This window comes from Chiloscyllium punctatum, chromosome 20, assembly GCF_047496795.1.
Source record: "Chiloscyllium punctatum isolate Juve2018m chromosome 20, sChiPun1.3, whole genome shotgun sequence".
Classification (NCBI taxonomy): Eukaryota; Metazoa; Chordata; class Chondrichthyes; order Orectolobiformes; family Hemiscylliidae; genus Chiloscyllium; species Chiloscyllium punctatum.
This window is the reverse complement of record NC_092758.1, coordinates 31063456-31079283: the sequence shown is the minus strand read 5'-3', so window position 1 is coordinate 31079283 and position 15828 is coordinate 31063456. Positions and strand designations below refer to the sequence as shown.

At 40.4% G+C, this 15828-nt stretch overlaps 1 long non-coding RNA gene across 1 annotated transcript in view; it reads right to left on the bottom strand.

Moving 5' to 3' along the window:
- LOC140491787 (uncharacterized) overlaps positions 1-13667 on the bottom strand; it is a 106822-nt gene extending 93155 nt beyond the window's left edge. The window contains exon 1 of the long non-coding RNA XR_011963427.1: positions 13467-13667. This is a non-coding gene — a long non-coding RNA (uncharacterized lncRNA). The remainder of the gene's footprint in view (positions 1-13466) is intronic.
- Between the last annotated feature and the right edge of the window lie 2161 nt (positions 13668-15828).

Sequence of the window (15828 nt, the reverse complement as noted above, 5' to 3'; positions counted from 1 at the left end):
AGACACTGCAAACCCGGTTCTGCTTATCACATTGAAATGCTCCTCAATTATTGTTGAGGATTTGGCCCATGCAGAAAGGAAAACTCACAGCTGCTTTGTTAGCAGAGACTTGGAAGTATTTGTGAATAGGGTGGTGGGCACAAAGTGAATGAGCACTAAGAAGGCAAACTAAAGGCCATAAGATGCTACCTGTACCCATGCATGAGAAACATATGCGTCCCTTTGTGCAGCGATTTGGAAGAAGCATGTAATGTGTAGATTCCCTGAGCTTCAAAATGAAGTATTGAAGGACTGAAATGATGTGCGAGTTGGTCCAAGAGCAGGACTGAAGAAGTGGGAGGGTGTTGGTTTGCCACAGTTAATTGGCATGTAAAAAGGGTCAAGAGGTTGACGTCAATGGAACATGGAGGAAAATCAACTGAGGACATAGTTGGATGATAGCTGTGACAAGAAGTTGACGGGGTGCAGCTGTCAAGTACCTGTTCAGTTTTACATGTCAAAATTTATACCAGCTCATTTCCCAAGGATGAGGAGAATTGGAAATGGTGAATAAATAGGGTGTGTTGGACCATTGATAACAAGGAAATGAACAGAAAACAAGTAGTTGCCACTCAGTAGCAAGATTTCAAAGTTGCCATTGCCAGGGAAAAATTAGAAGAAAGTATGTCAAAATTCTCACTTTATTTTCCCACCTTTCTTGTCATTGCCCACATAAGGTGAGATACGCTCCCCACAATCTCTTTCTTTTTATTTCTTCCCTTCCTACTGACAATGTTTCAATTTGAAAATTATCTGCTAAAGGTTAAATTAACGACAACTAATCCTGTTAACATTTGGGATCTTCTTTTCTTCTGCAACTATTTTATTTAAATTGGAATTTTAAAGAGCCTATGTCAGAAAGCTATAGATTTTTAGGACACAAGCCTCCAAACATCATTCCAGTATTAGACATGTTACTGATAGCAGGGAGGTTGCTATACATTGACTGCATGATTCACGACAGGGAAGAAATGAAATTTGGAAGGTCTGTCATATTTGATTACGACAAAATGGCTACGTTCAGCAGCAGAAGCACAGACAGTGGTGGGCTGAATTTTTCAGTTCAAGCAAACCAAACATGAGGATTAAAAACTGTGGCATTGGACTAACTAGTTTGAAGCTACTGGAATCAAGCCAATTTGTTTCACTCCCCTGTATATCCAGTAGTGATACAGGTTTTAAATATCATCCAGGTATTTCTTTCAGAAACAGACCACTTCACTGGAATCTGATCCTATTTACATTTTTAGAAAACAACTCCATGGCAACTCAAAAACCTCCTTCGACATCTTAGAATGTTTTAATATGATATATGAACTATTTTATCACAGCATTTCTTTCTGTAAACAATTTCTGATGACAAAGCAAATGTGAGAGAGGGAGAGAGATAAATTTGGGCACAGATTTTTGTCCCTTTATGGAGATAGGATTGTGGTTGGGAATATCAATTATCTTGTTCTCCATTTTGAATTATCAGTGCCTTCCCAGCCTCTAACTATTTTCTAATAGCTGTTTCATAGGTCAGAAATACTTGGATCATGAGATCATCATTGACAGCCCCAGCAGAAATTAGATTTTTCTGTCTTAGCTTATTTTTATAGAGGTGGGTGCATTTTAACAGTTCATGCATTCCATGGGAAACCTGCTGAGGAATCTAGAATATTCTGAGAGTAGAGTGTAAAATATCATTATTAGATGCTACCTTGTAAGTTGGACTGATTATAGAGCTTTGCTTTGGAAAGGTAATCATCATAGAATCCCAAAATGTGGAAACAGGCCTTTCAGCCAACACCTCCACACCAACCCTCTGAAGAGTAACCATCCAGACCCATTCCCCCTCCCCTATATTCACCCCTGACTAATGCACCTAACCTACACAACCCTGAACACTACATGCAATTTAGCACAGCCAATCCACCTAACCTGCACATCGTTGGACTGTGGAGGAAACCCAATCTGACGTGGGGAGAATGTGCAAACTCCACATAGACAGTCACTCGAGGCTGGAATTGAACCTGGGTCCCTGCTGCTGTGAGGCAGTAGTGCTAACTACTGAGCCATCGTGCCAACCGTTAGGTTGGCTTACATGGTGTAAAGCTGAAAATGTGTTGCTGGAAAAGCGCAGCAGGTCAGGCAGCATCCAAGGAACAGGAGAATCGATGTTTCGGGCATAAGCCCTTAACATGGTGTAAATACAGAGATGCATTAATGATTGTTCCTACTAGGCAAAAGATTTTAGAATTCTTGTGTTATGATGACCAGAAATAATTTAAAAGTCCTCAGCCCTTTAAATTTGAAAAAGAAAAAGCCTACTTTCTCTTTAGAAAACCCAATATATTTGCTCTGTGACTGCTTTGATTGACAGGACATCTGGTGTATCTGAATAACATGCTCAATCCATTTTTGTACTTTAAAAGGCTTCATTGTCTTCTTTTTGACAGCTGAGGTCAACATAGTTGCTTGTATGAGTTCTAAACAAGACAGAACCTCTTAGCTGAAGCTGTGTTCAATTTTGACTGATGGTGTTAAGAAGTTAGTCAAGGATTATCTATCTTTGATGTGGTTAATGAATAGAATTCAACAATGGATAGACCACGAGGTAATTTAAGTTATTTTTCATTAAGTTAAAGCTTTTTAAAAACCGTGGTCTATTAAACTGTTCAAGGTGTTATTTTTAATAATCATTTCAAAAGACTGCGATTGCTATTACATGGTCCCTAAGACCTGCGCATAGTGGATACTGGATGATTAGATTTAGGAGATAGATAGGGACATGAAAGGGGAATGGGTAATCTGAAATGACATACAGAATATAATGGGAAATATGAGGTGTTTTGGAGAGGGCAAGAACCATCACTTAAAATGAGCTACTCTCTCATTCTGAACCGATATCCGCTACAGTCTCTCAGCATCCAAGCTGTCAAGCCTCCTCAGTAGGATCACACTCATTCATTAAATTCAGAACTCATTCCACCTGACTCCAAGAATTACAGGCCCAAACTGTTCAACCTTTCACATAAAACAATTCCCTAATCTTAACAATTAACCTAGGGAAACTTATTTTAACGCCTTCAATTCAAATATTCCCTCCTTAAACAAGCAGAACAAAATTGTACATAGTATTCTTGGTGTGATCACAAAGTGCCCTGCACAGTGGTAGCAAGACTTTTATATTTCCTGTAGTAAAGGTCAACATTCCATTTGTCTTCCGAACTACTTCCTGTACCTGAATGTTAACTTTTTGATTTCATGCATGTTCTTTCAACAGTTAAATAATATTAGGACTCATAACAACACACAAACCAACAGCCACTCTCAGACAACAACTCACCAGAACGAAGGACCCGATACCCAGCATGAGCAAAACCAATGTAGTGTACAAAGTCCCATGCAAGGACTGCACAAAACACTACACAGGACAAACAGGAAGACAGCTAATGATCCGTATCCATGAACACCCACTAGCCATGAAACGACACGACCAGCTATCCTTAGTAGCCACACACGCAGATGACAAGCAACGTGAATTCGACTGGGACAACACTACTAGTATAGGACAAGCCAAACAGAGAACAACCAGGGAATTCCTAGAGGCATGGCACTCATCCACAGATTCAATCAATAAGCACATCGACCTGGACCCAATATACTGACCACTGCAACGGACAGCTGGAATTGATAACCAGAAACGGCAGATTCAAACCACTACAAATGCCGGAGGAAAGATTACAGAAGCGCTTCACAGGAGGCTCCCAAGCACTGAGGATGTCGCCTAGACAGGGGACGAAACGTCTGCAACACAAATTCCCAGCTCGGCGAACACAACCACAACAATTAGCACCTGAGCTACAAATCTTCTCACAAACTTTGAATATTTAGTTCCTCTATTGTTCCTACCAAAGTGGATAACTTCACATTTTTCCACATTATACTCAATAAGCCAACTTTTTCTCACACAGTTAACTCTTTCAGATGAATTTTATCCGTCAGGCAAATGGCCTGATTTTGTGTTTAAAAGCAAGTGCCCAGTGGACATGTGATTTTACTTCTTCACCTGTCTCTATTTCTGTCTCATTAAAATCAGCAAAATTCTGCCTTTAAAGTCCAATTGGGATCACTACCACATTTATAGCTGAGGGTTAGAGTCCTGTAAAATCCAGACCACCATTTACAAAGCAGTGAGCTATGCCTTATTTACTGCATTTTGATTAAATTCTTACTCTAAAATTTAAAGAAACGGTTAAAGGTTTTAGAGAAATATGTGAAATTCTTGGAGTAACGCATACTGTTGAAATTTACTTTCCAGTACTGCAATTTGTAGTAAATGAATGTGTACAACAGAATTGTACATTGCATCAGAGTTATGACTTGTCAGTTTCTTGGAAAAATACTACTTTGTTCATAGAAAATAGTCTGCAATGGCAAGCTTTTGCTACAGAAAGTAAAGTGCCACCTCAAGAATAAGCTTTGCTATCTAGTGCAGATTAGAAATTAGTGGTAGAATGTAACAATTGCATTAGCATATATTTTTGTCATTTTGATAAAGTTGTAATAGAAGGTCTCAAATATATTATAGTATGGAAACTATTGCTAATATAAATAATTCCACTTAGAAAGAAAACAAGAAGCATTTTGCTACTTGAGATGTTTTTTAAACAATGGTTATACTCCAAACCAAATAACAGTTGGACAGACATCCAAGTTTTATTGATGGGGATCACAGACAGATAACTTCAATATTTTTTATTTTTTGAGGAAAGCAGAATTTACAGCTATTCAATTCTCACCGCTAGTATTGATTATTAAGTAAAGTTATTAAGGCCACATCAGGGTTTTCAAAGCTGAAAATAAATTGAGAATTACATTTACCTGGAAGAACACACTTTGTAAATGCAGTGCTATTCTTGTGATTTTCAAAGTCAGTGTCTCCCATTGACAGGCACTATGGTTATTCCATACATTTACACTGTGCGGCTAACTGGATATCCTAGTGAGGAGCAACATATGCAGGACAAGAACATTTTAACCTCTGATTTTATGGCATGTGGGGAATCAGTCTTTGTGTGGCAGCAATTTGATTTATTTTGCAACAGAGTGCAGAAGTAATTTGGAATCCTTGGATATGCCTTTCTGTAAATCATAACAACAGCAAAAATAAGATGAAAGTATCAAGTGCAAACACATAGTAATGCTGACTCTAGACAACTTACTGGTTATGGCAGTAAATGCTTCACTGTTTTGCAATTCTGATATAGGAAGATGTCAAGACCATTGAGATTGTATGTATCAGAATCTTGGGATGATAGTTAGGAATAAGTAATCTTAGTTACGAGCAGGCAACAGAGAACCTTGGGCACTTCTTATTAAGGCATGGAGATTAACTATGCATCTGACTCAGGTGTTCAAAGTTATGCTGGATTTTCGCATGGTATAATATTTTTTCTCTCTTCAGCATTGAGTATCTAATCAATTTAACAATTCAAAATCATTACTATTATTTGTATTAAAAATTGTCATTAGCTGTTCAGGATCCAAACTCTGGTATTCCATTTGTAAACCTCTTCTCCTCTTCAAACTCCTAAAACATTTGACCACATCATTCATTTAGAATATTTCACAACTAAACATTTTTGTTTCTCAGTCTGGCAAAACCTCTTTGGCTAAGCTTATCAAATTTCAAGAACTAACAGAACCTTTGCTCTACAAATTCCAAGCCTCACTACAAGCCATCCAAATATAGGAAGACTGAGAAACATCACAAGCCACAAACAATTCTAGTAGTTACAACTGACCAAATTGATTGTTGAGATAATCTATACAGAGATTTCCAATTCCATAAAAGTTTGTTCATTCTTCAGGGGATGTGTGTGTCACTGGCAAGGTCAGCATTTGCCCATACTGAGATGCTTTTGACAGTAGTAATGAGTTACCTTCTTCAACCTCCGTAGTCTGGGTAGCAGTTCCAGAATTCTGACTGAATGATATATTTACAAGTCAGAATAAAGTGTATTGGAGGAAGAACTCTAAGTAGTAGTATTCACAGATTCCTACAGCCCTTGTCCTGCTAGATGATAAACATTATGGGTGTGAAAGATGCAGTTAAAGGATCCTGGCTGAGTTCCTGCAGTAAATGATACAAGTTGCAGCAACAGTGTGTGATAATAAATGGAGTGAATGTTTAAGGTGGTGAATAGGTTGTCAATTGAATGGGTTTTCTTCTGGATCGAGTTAAATTGTGTGTGTATTATTAGAATTGCTCTCATCCAACAAAGTGGAAAGTATTCCATCACAGTTCTGGCTTCTGCCTTGTATATAATAGACAGGCTTTATGAAATTATAAGCTAAGTTACTCAATACAGAACACTCAGCCATCTCATTTGTTCTTTAAGCACAGAACATACGTGGCTTCCCTAGTTAAGACTATCACTGCCGAGCATGTGTGATTCAAATATTTCTTGCCACTTATCAACCCAAGCCTTAATGTTGGCTAGATCTGATAAAGTTATAGAGTCATACAGCATGGAAACAGACCAGGATGTAAGTTTACTCACTGAGCTGGTGGATTTGTTCTCATACGTTTCATCACCATGTGAGGTAACATCATTGGTGAACCTCTGGTCAAGCATTGGTGTTCTGTCCCACTTGCTATTTATCTGTCTTGGTTTGTTGTGAGAGGTGATATCATTTCCTGTTCTGTTTCTGAGAGGTTAGTAAATGGGGTCCAAAGCTATATGTTTGTTAATGGAATTGCATTTTGAATAGCAGGCCTTCAGGAATTCTCATGCATGTCTTTGTTTTCAAACTGGAACTCCATTGGCAAACATATAGATTTAGACCCCATTCTTAGAAACAGAACAGGAAATGATATCATCTACCACAACAAACCAAGACAGATAAATAGCAAGCAGGACAGAACACCAATGCTTCTCCACAGGTTCACTGATGATGTTACCTAGCATGGTGATGAAACATCTGAGAATAAATCTACCAGCTCAGCGAGCAAGCTTATAATCTGATCCACAACTTGAGCTACAAATTTTCTCTAAAATCACAAATGGAAACAGACCCCGTGGACCAACCAGCCCACACCAACAACGTTCCCAACTAAACTAGTCCCACCTGCCTGCTCCTGGCCCATATCCATCCAAACCTTTCCTGTTCATGAACTTATCCAAATGTCTTTTAAACATTGTCATTGTATCTGCATTCACCACTTTTTCTGGATGCTCATTCCAAACATGAACCACTCTCTATGCAAACAAAGTTGCCCCTCATGTCCTTTTTAAATCTTTCTCTGCTCACTTTAAAAATATGCCCCAAAATTTTGAACTTCCCACTCTAGGCAAATGCCTCTTGTCATTTAGCGTATCTATGCACTTCATGATTTTTAAAACCTCAATAAAGTCACCCCTCAACCTCCTACACTCCAGTGAAAATGTTATCAACCTAACCAGTCTATCTTTACATCTCAGACTCTCCATTCCTAGCAACATCCTGGTAAATCTTTTCTGAACCCCCTCCAACTTAATAATATCCTTACTTTAACAGGGCAACCAGTAGAGGCCTCACCAACATCCTGAACAATCTCAACATTATGTCCCAACTCCTATACTCAAAGATCTGAGTAATGAAGGCAAGCATGCTAATGCCTTCTTAACCACCTTGTCTAACTCTGATGGAAATTTCAAAGAAGTATGTACCTGAACCCCTAGGTCTCTCTGTTCGACAACACTATACAGGGTTCTACCATTAATTGTATAAATCCAGTCCTTGTTTGTATTACCAAAATGCAATACCTTGCATTTATCCAAATTAAACTCCATTTTCCAATCCTCAGTCAATTCACCCAATTAATCAAGTTCTCCTTGTAATCTTGATTAGATTAGATTAGATTAGATTAGATTACTTACAGTGTTGAAACAGGCCCTTCGGCCCAACAAGTCATCCTCGACCCTCCGAAGAGCAACCCACCCAGACCCATTCCCCTACATTTATCCCTTTGCCTAAAACTACAGGCAATTTAGCATGGCCAATTCACCTAACCTGCACATTTTTGGACTGTGGGAGGAAACCGGAGCACCCGGAAGAAACCCACGCAGACACGGGGAGAATGTGCAAACTCCACACAGACAGTTGCCTGAGGCGGGAATTGAACCCGGGCCTCTGGCGCTGTGAGGCAGCAGTTCTTAGAGAACTTTCTTCACTGGCCAATTTTGGTATCATCTACAAGCTTGTTAACCATGCCTCCTAAATTCTCATCCAAATTATTTATATAAATGACAAACAAAACTAGACCCAGTATCAATCCCAGTGGAACACTGCTGGTCACAGGCCTCCAGTCTGAAAAGCAACCTTCCACTAGCACCCTCTATCCCTTACAGTAATGCCAATTCTGTATCCAATTGGCAAGCTTTCCCTGAGTTCCATGTGACCTACCTTTACTAATTAGTCTACCAGGCAGAACCTTATCAAATGCTTTGCTAAAGTAAATAATGTCTACCTCTAATTCCCCAATGTTTGGTTACTGCATTCGGATGGTCTAAATCATGGTCTAAAGAATTTCAAACAAATCTGATTTCTGAGTAATTTGAACATATGAACATAAAAACTAGGAGCAGGAGTAGGCCATCTGGTCCTGTGAGACAGTTCTGCCATTCAATCAGATGATGGCTGATCTTTTTGTGGCCTCAGCTCCACTTATCTGCCCTCTCACCATAACCCTTAATTCCTTTATTGTTCAAAAACAATCTATCATAGCCTTAAAAATATTTACTGAAGTACTATCAACTACTTCACTGGGTAGGGAATTCCATAGATTCACAACCCTCTAGGCGAATCTGCTCCCCCTTATTTTGAGGCTATGCCTTCTTGCCCAAGTTTCACTTGCCAGTGGAATCATCCTCTCCACGCTTATCTTATCCATTCCCTTCATAATTTTAAATGTTTCTCTAAGATCCTCCCTCATTCTTCTAAATTCCAATGAATATAATCCCAGTCTACTCAGTTTCTCCTCATATTCCAACCCCCTCAACTCTGGAATCAACTTTGTGAACCTCCTCTGCATCTCCTCTGGTGCCAGTACATCGTTTCTCAAGGAAGGAGACTAAAACTGCACACAGTACGCCAGGTGTGGCCTCACCAACACCCTATACAGCTGCAACACGGCCTCCCTGCTTTAAAACTCAATCTCATCTGCCTTCCTAATTACCTGTTGTACCTGCAGACCAATCCTCTGTGATTCATGCACAAGGACACCCAGGTCCCTTGACACAGCAGCATGCTGCAACTTTTTACCATTCAAGTAATAATCCTTTTTACTGTTACTCCTACCAATATGGATGACTTCACATTTACTAACATTGTATTCCATCTGCCAGACCTTTGCCCACTCACTTAAAGTATCTATGTTCCTCTGCAAAGTTTCACAGTCCTCTGCACATTTGGCTCTGACACACATTTTTAGTGTCATCTGCAAACTTTGACACACTACACTCCACGTCATCCCCAACTCCAAATCATCTATGAAAGTTTGCAGGGCGGCAAGGTGGCACAGTGGTTAGCACTGCTGCCTCACAGTGCTAGAGACCTGGGTTCAATTCCTGCCTCAGGCGACTGACTGTGTGGAGTTTGCACATTCTCCCCGTGTCTGCGTGTGTTTCCTCCGGGTGCTCCGGTTTCCTCCCACAGTCCAAAGATGTGCAGGTCAGGTGAATTGGCCATGCTAAATGGCCTGTAGTGTTAGGTAAGGGGTAGATGTAGGGGTATGGGTGGGTTGCGCTTCGGCGGGGCGGTATGGACTTGTTGGGCTGAAGGGCCTGTTTCCACACTGTAAGTAATCTAATCTAATCTTGAGAATAATTGCGGTCACAACACTGGTCCCTGAGGCACACCACTAGTTACTGATTGCCAGCCAGAATAGCACTCATTTAATCCCCACTCTTTACTTCCTGTTATTCAATCAATCCTCTATCCATGCTAATACTTTACCCATAATGCCATGCATCTTTGTCTTATGCAGCAGCCTTTTGTGTATCACCTTGTTTAAGGCCTTTTGGAAATCTAAGTACACCACATCTACTGAGTCCCCGTCATCCACCGTGTTCATAATGTCTTCATAGAATTTCAAAAGATTAGTGAAGCATGACCTGCCCTTCATGAACCCACGTCTGCCCAATGGGAGAATTTCTATTGAGATGCCTTGTTATTTCTTGATAATGGGCTCAAGCATCTTCCCCACTACAGAAATGAAGCTATCCAGTCTATAATTCCCCATTTTTTGTCGACCACCTTTTAAAACAGTGGCGTCACATTTGCTGTTTCCAAATCTGCTGGAACCTCGGTCTCCTCTACATTGGGGAGACTGGATGCCTCCTAGCAGAGCGCTTTAGGGAACATCTCCAGGAAACCCGCACCAATCAACCACACCGCTCCGTGGCCCAACATTTCAACTCCCCCTCCCACTCTGCTGAGGACATGGAGGTCCTGGGCCTCCTTCACTGCCGCTCCCTCACCACCAGACGCCTGGAGGAAGAAGGCCTCATCTTCTGCCTTGGAACACTTCAACCCCAGGGCATCAATGTGGACTTCAATAGTTTCCTCATTTCCCCTTCCCCCACCTCACCCTAGTTCCAAACTTCCAGCGAATTACTGTCCCCATGACTTGTCCTACCTGCCTATCTTCTTTTCCACCTATCCACTCCACCCTCCTCTCTGACCTATCACCTTCATCCCCTCCCCACTCACCTATTGTACTCCATGCTACTTTCTCCCCAGCCCCACCCTCCTCTAGCTTATCTCTCCACACTTCAGGCTCTCTGCCTTTATTCCTGATGAAGGGCTTTTGCCTGAAACGTTGATTTTGCTGCTCCTCGGATGCTGCCTGAACTGCTGTGTTCTTCCAGCACCATTAATCCAAACTCTGGAACCTCCCCAGAGTCTAGCAAAGTTTGGAAAAGTACCACAAGTGCACTTGCTATTTCTCCCTCCACCTCTTTCAGGATCCTAAAACAATGCTTTCCTAATGATGGAATAAAGGCCATACAGTCATAGAGTAATACAGATGTACAGCATGGAAACAGACCTTTCAGTCCAACCCATCCATGCAAAACCTTTTCTAACTTACATTCATTTGACCAACGTCTGTGACACCTAGCTCAGTACTATTTACAAAAATAACTCCGTGAACCTTTTTCCAAGTCATTGACAAATGTGAAGAATATTCATGGCATTCATATGTTTCCCAAGATCCACATAGACTCATAGAGATGTACAGCATCGAAACAGACCCTTTGGTCCAACCCGTCCATGCCGACCTGATATCCCAACCCAATCTTGTCCATCTGCTAGCACCTGGCCCATATCCCTCCAAACCCTTCCCATTCATATAACCATCCAAATGCCTTTTAAATGTTGCAATTGTACCAGCCTCCACCACTTCCTCTGGCAGCTCATTCCATACACATACCACCCTCTGTGTGAAAAGGTTGCCCCTTAGGTCTCTTTTATATCTTCCTCCTCTTACCCTAAACCTAGTCCCTCTATTTCTGGACTCCCTGATCCCAGGGAAAAGACTTTGTCTATTTATCCTATCCATGCCCCTCATGATTTGTAAGCCTCTATAAGGTTACCCTTCAACCTTCGATGCTCCAGGGAAAACAACCCTAGCCTGTTCAGCCTCTCCCTATAGCTCAAATCCTCCAACCCTGGCAACATCCTTGTAAATCTTTTCTGAATCCTTTCAAGTTTTGATAAAGTAGCTGATGATGTTTGAGCCTTAGGACACTGGCCTAAGGTGCTCCTCAGCTTGGCTTTATTATACATAATCTTTTTTAAAATCATTTGTGGGATGTCAGCATTGTTGGCTGGGCCAGCATTTATTGCCCATCCCTGATTGGTCTTGAGAAGTTAATAGAGAGTTGGCTTCTTGTACTGCTGCAGTTCATATGCTGCAGATAGAACCCCGATTCCATTAGGGAGGGAATTCCAGGATTTTGAATTTAGTTTTTCATATGGTACTTTCACAATGCTAAAATTTTGTACCAGACATGTTGAGCAGCAATACTGAAAACGAAGGAACATCTGAACCAATTATTCCTTGCAGCTGCAGAAAATACTTTCCATTTATACTGAGATCGATGAGTAGCTTCTATCGCAACTGAGGAAGGCATGAACAGCACAGGATACCCTATATGAGACTGATGAAATAAATATTTTAGACAGAACTGCAGGGGATAATAAATAAAGCACATAACTCCACCATGCTTTATTAGCTCCATTTATCACAATTGTATTGTTCTTCTTTGAGAGTATTTCATTATCTGATTTATGTTCTTTAACCACAAAGTTGAAAATAATAATTTTATTAAGAGCATACATTTCACTGAAGAGGCTTCAGGCTAATCCACAGGCATCATCCTGCTCCGAAAACTCTGCTCACATTTTGACAGATATGATAAAACAAACCACAGCAACTGAGTCAATCCACAATATTTTAAATTAAACAGCCCAGAACATTCTAAAAGAAACCAATCTGCCCTACCTCCCAATGTCAGCAAATAATTTAAAAACTATCAATCCATATTCCTACTGGAAACTAATCAGATCTTCCTTGGGTCACAACTTATTTGAGTAAAAACATGTTGAGTTGAAATCCATCCATTAAATTTTAGTTATTGTTTAAGTATCAGGCAGGGGTGATGTGCAAGAGTAGGTTGGAATCCCGATATGTTACAAGAAGGACCACTAAGGTTGAGACTGGAGTCTATAATTGTGGAGACTAAATTCACATCCTGAGCTAAACACGAGATTGAAAATCAAACGCAAATGTAGTGACAAATCTGCAGGAGTCAGGTTATGGCAGAAAGTCAGGTGGAGAATACATTATGGCAGAGGGCATCATGATTCCGTTGACTTCACCACAGAAACTTGGACATTGTAATGTCATATGGCGGACATGGAATCTTCCTTCATGGCATCTACCCTCTCAAAATGGTGCGGAAGTATCGAACACAGAAAGTGAAACCGAAAGGAAATAACGTCTACATGAAAATAATACAAATCTGTTCAAATTGCGCATTTCGAAATGTTTTCCCAAAACTGCAATTTTTAAAACATTATCCCTCTTATTTCTGTGTTACTGTCTGTGTATTAATCTTAATTTTACTTCACTCCTAATCACCAACAATGTACAATATGTCTAGCTTTCAAGAGGAATTGATCCTGACCCAACGAAAGTTTTCACTTTTCCGTTTTAGTCCAGACGAAATAAAACAAACATCGGTAACTTTCGAAAAATGATTAGCAAAGACCAAATCACAAATACGAAATATAACTCGGCATACATTAAAATAACCAAGGAATCTCGTCATGTTACGTTCACTGCACAAAACACTGGAAACTTCCAATAAACATTTCAGCTCAAATCTCACCCCAGATAGAGTAATGTCCCTTTGTCCACGTCAACATGCACATCTCTACAATTCCAAAAGCGATGTTGCATAAATTCCAAAGAGTTTGCAGGGATCTTGTGTTAAATTTGCAACTGACGAAATAGGAAAGCTGTCTTGTAATATTCCAACAGACCTAAACTGTAAATTTTACTTTCACTTCGACTCTTCAGCCTGTTCATAACTTTCACTTTTGCCCTCCTGTGTAAGTAAAACGGTCGAGGCTGCACATGACTTCAGACACAAAGCCACATTTGTCTACCTTTTGTATCAATACAAATCAATTTGTTTATAAATCAGTTTAAAAATCGATAAAAACATTTAAATAAAACAGGAGGTATATTCCATATTTAGCAATCCCTGGGAATTATGTGAGTAACCTATGCATTGATTGCACGGCATGACAGCATCCTTTCTCCCCCCCAACACTCCATCATCCCCACTCCCCATTGCATAAATGCTGTCCCCTCCATACTTCATTTCAGCTCTGATGACGAGTCATCTACATTCACAACGTTACCTTGTTTTCTCTTCATGGATGCTCCCTGACCCGCTGTCACCCCCAGTATTTTTTTGTTTTTATAACTTTATAATGCTTGGTTATTTCAAAGTATTCACCAGTGCACTTACTAAACGTACTGTTGAAAGGCTGTACATGTCACCAAGGAGCTCCAAATCATTCCACTGAGCACCAATTAAAGTTAGCTTACATATCTTAAATAACCCTGAATAGTGGCTGTAGTAGGCATTGTGATTATGGGGGTGCTGGTATTGGACTGGGGTGGACAAAATCAGAAATCACACAACAGGTTTATTTGAATACACAAGTTTTTAGAGCGATGCTCCTTCATTTGTTGAAGTGATGACGCACTTCACCTGATGAAGGAGCATCACTCTGCAAGTTTGTGATTTCAAATAAACCTGTTGGACTATAACCTGGTACCATGTGTTTTCTGACATAGTAGGAGTTGGCAGTTTTGCAGGAAATAGGTTAGACTAGGAAACAGTGAAAATGGCATAAAGGGGCAAGGTTTTCAAATTTTTGGATTGCAAGTCTGTATAGTGGAGGTGATCAGGAGGAGAAATGTCCCTAGCACATGGGAGACCAGGGAGCCTTTCAGAGGTACACTTAGGTGACACTGAGAACCATCAAGATGTAGCCCGAAAGACCTGGATGACATACGACAAGAAGTTTCATTACCTCATCAAGTAGTCCAGATCTCGGATGACAAAGCAAATTAAGGTTAAGATGCAGGAGACAAAATATGCTTATGACAAACATTTGGTAGAATGACACACTAAAATACGAGGCTAGATATACAAAATTAAGAAAAGAACTGGAAAAGCAAAATGTTGTGAGAAGAGACTTGCAATTATCATAAGAAAAGAATGCAAAAGTCTTCCATAGGCATTTAAGTAGTAAAGGGTTTAAGAGGAAGTTACAGGCTGAATAGGGACCAAGAAGCAAATTTATGCATGGAGGCCCTCCTCAGGCTGTGGATCAAGATGGATGAGATTACTATTCACAGGGTAGGCTATGATAATCTCTAGCGTTTCTTTCCAAATTCATGATTGTCTACTAGAAATAAATAACCAGGCTCTTATGAGAGTAGCTCACTTGCCATTGAGCCTTTAGTGTGTGCCTTGGGAGAAGTGAAGGAGGATTGATGATTTGCTATGAAACCTGAAATGTCTCTGTAACAACAGCATCACAGAAACAATGGCGGTAGTCAGAACTGGTAAGGCATCAACTGGGATTGCATGGCAATAAGCATGAATCCCATGATCTCACTCTGAGCTTCAAATGCAGCATTCAGATGTTGTGTGCTTCCTACCTGCTCTACAATTGAAACTGGGACATTGGCCACTAGGCAATTTCTAAGAACAGTATAAATAGGATACAGTTTATTGCGCCCACTTCACCATTCAACACTACATCAGATTAGTGTCCCAGGCTCAACCATCTTCAGCTGCTTCATCAAGGACCACTCCTCCATCATAAGGTCAGCAGTGGGGATATTCATTGATACTTGCACAATGTTCAATGCCACTCCTCAGATACTGACAGTCCATTTTCAAATGCAACAGTTTTGAGCTGAAAACGGAAAGTAACATTCACATCACACAAATGCCAGGCAATGACTATCTCCAATAATAAATGATACACGTACCGACCCTTGACATTCCATGGCACTCCCATCACTGAGTCCCCAGTTATCAATATCTTGAGGATTCCATTGACCAAAAACTCAACTGGACTCACCATATAAATACTTTGGCTACAAGAGTAGGCCAGAGGCTAGGAATACTGCAAATAATAACTCACCTCCTGACTCCCCAAAGC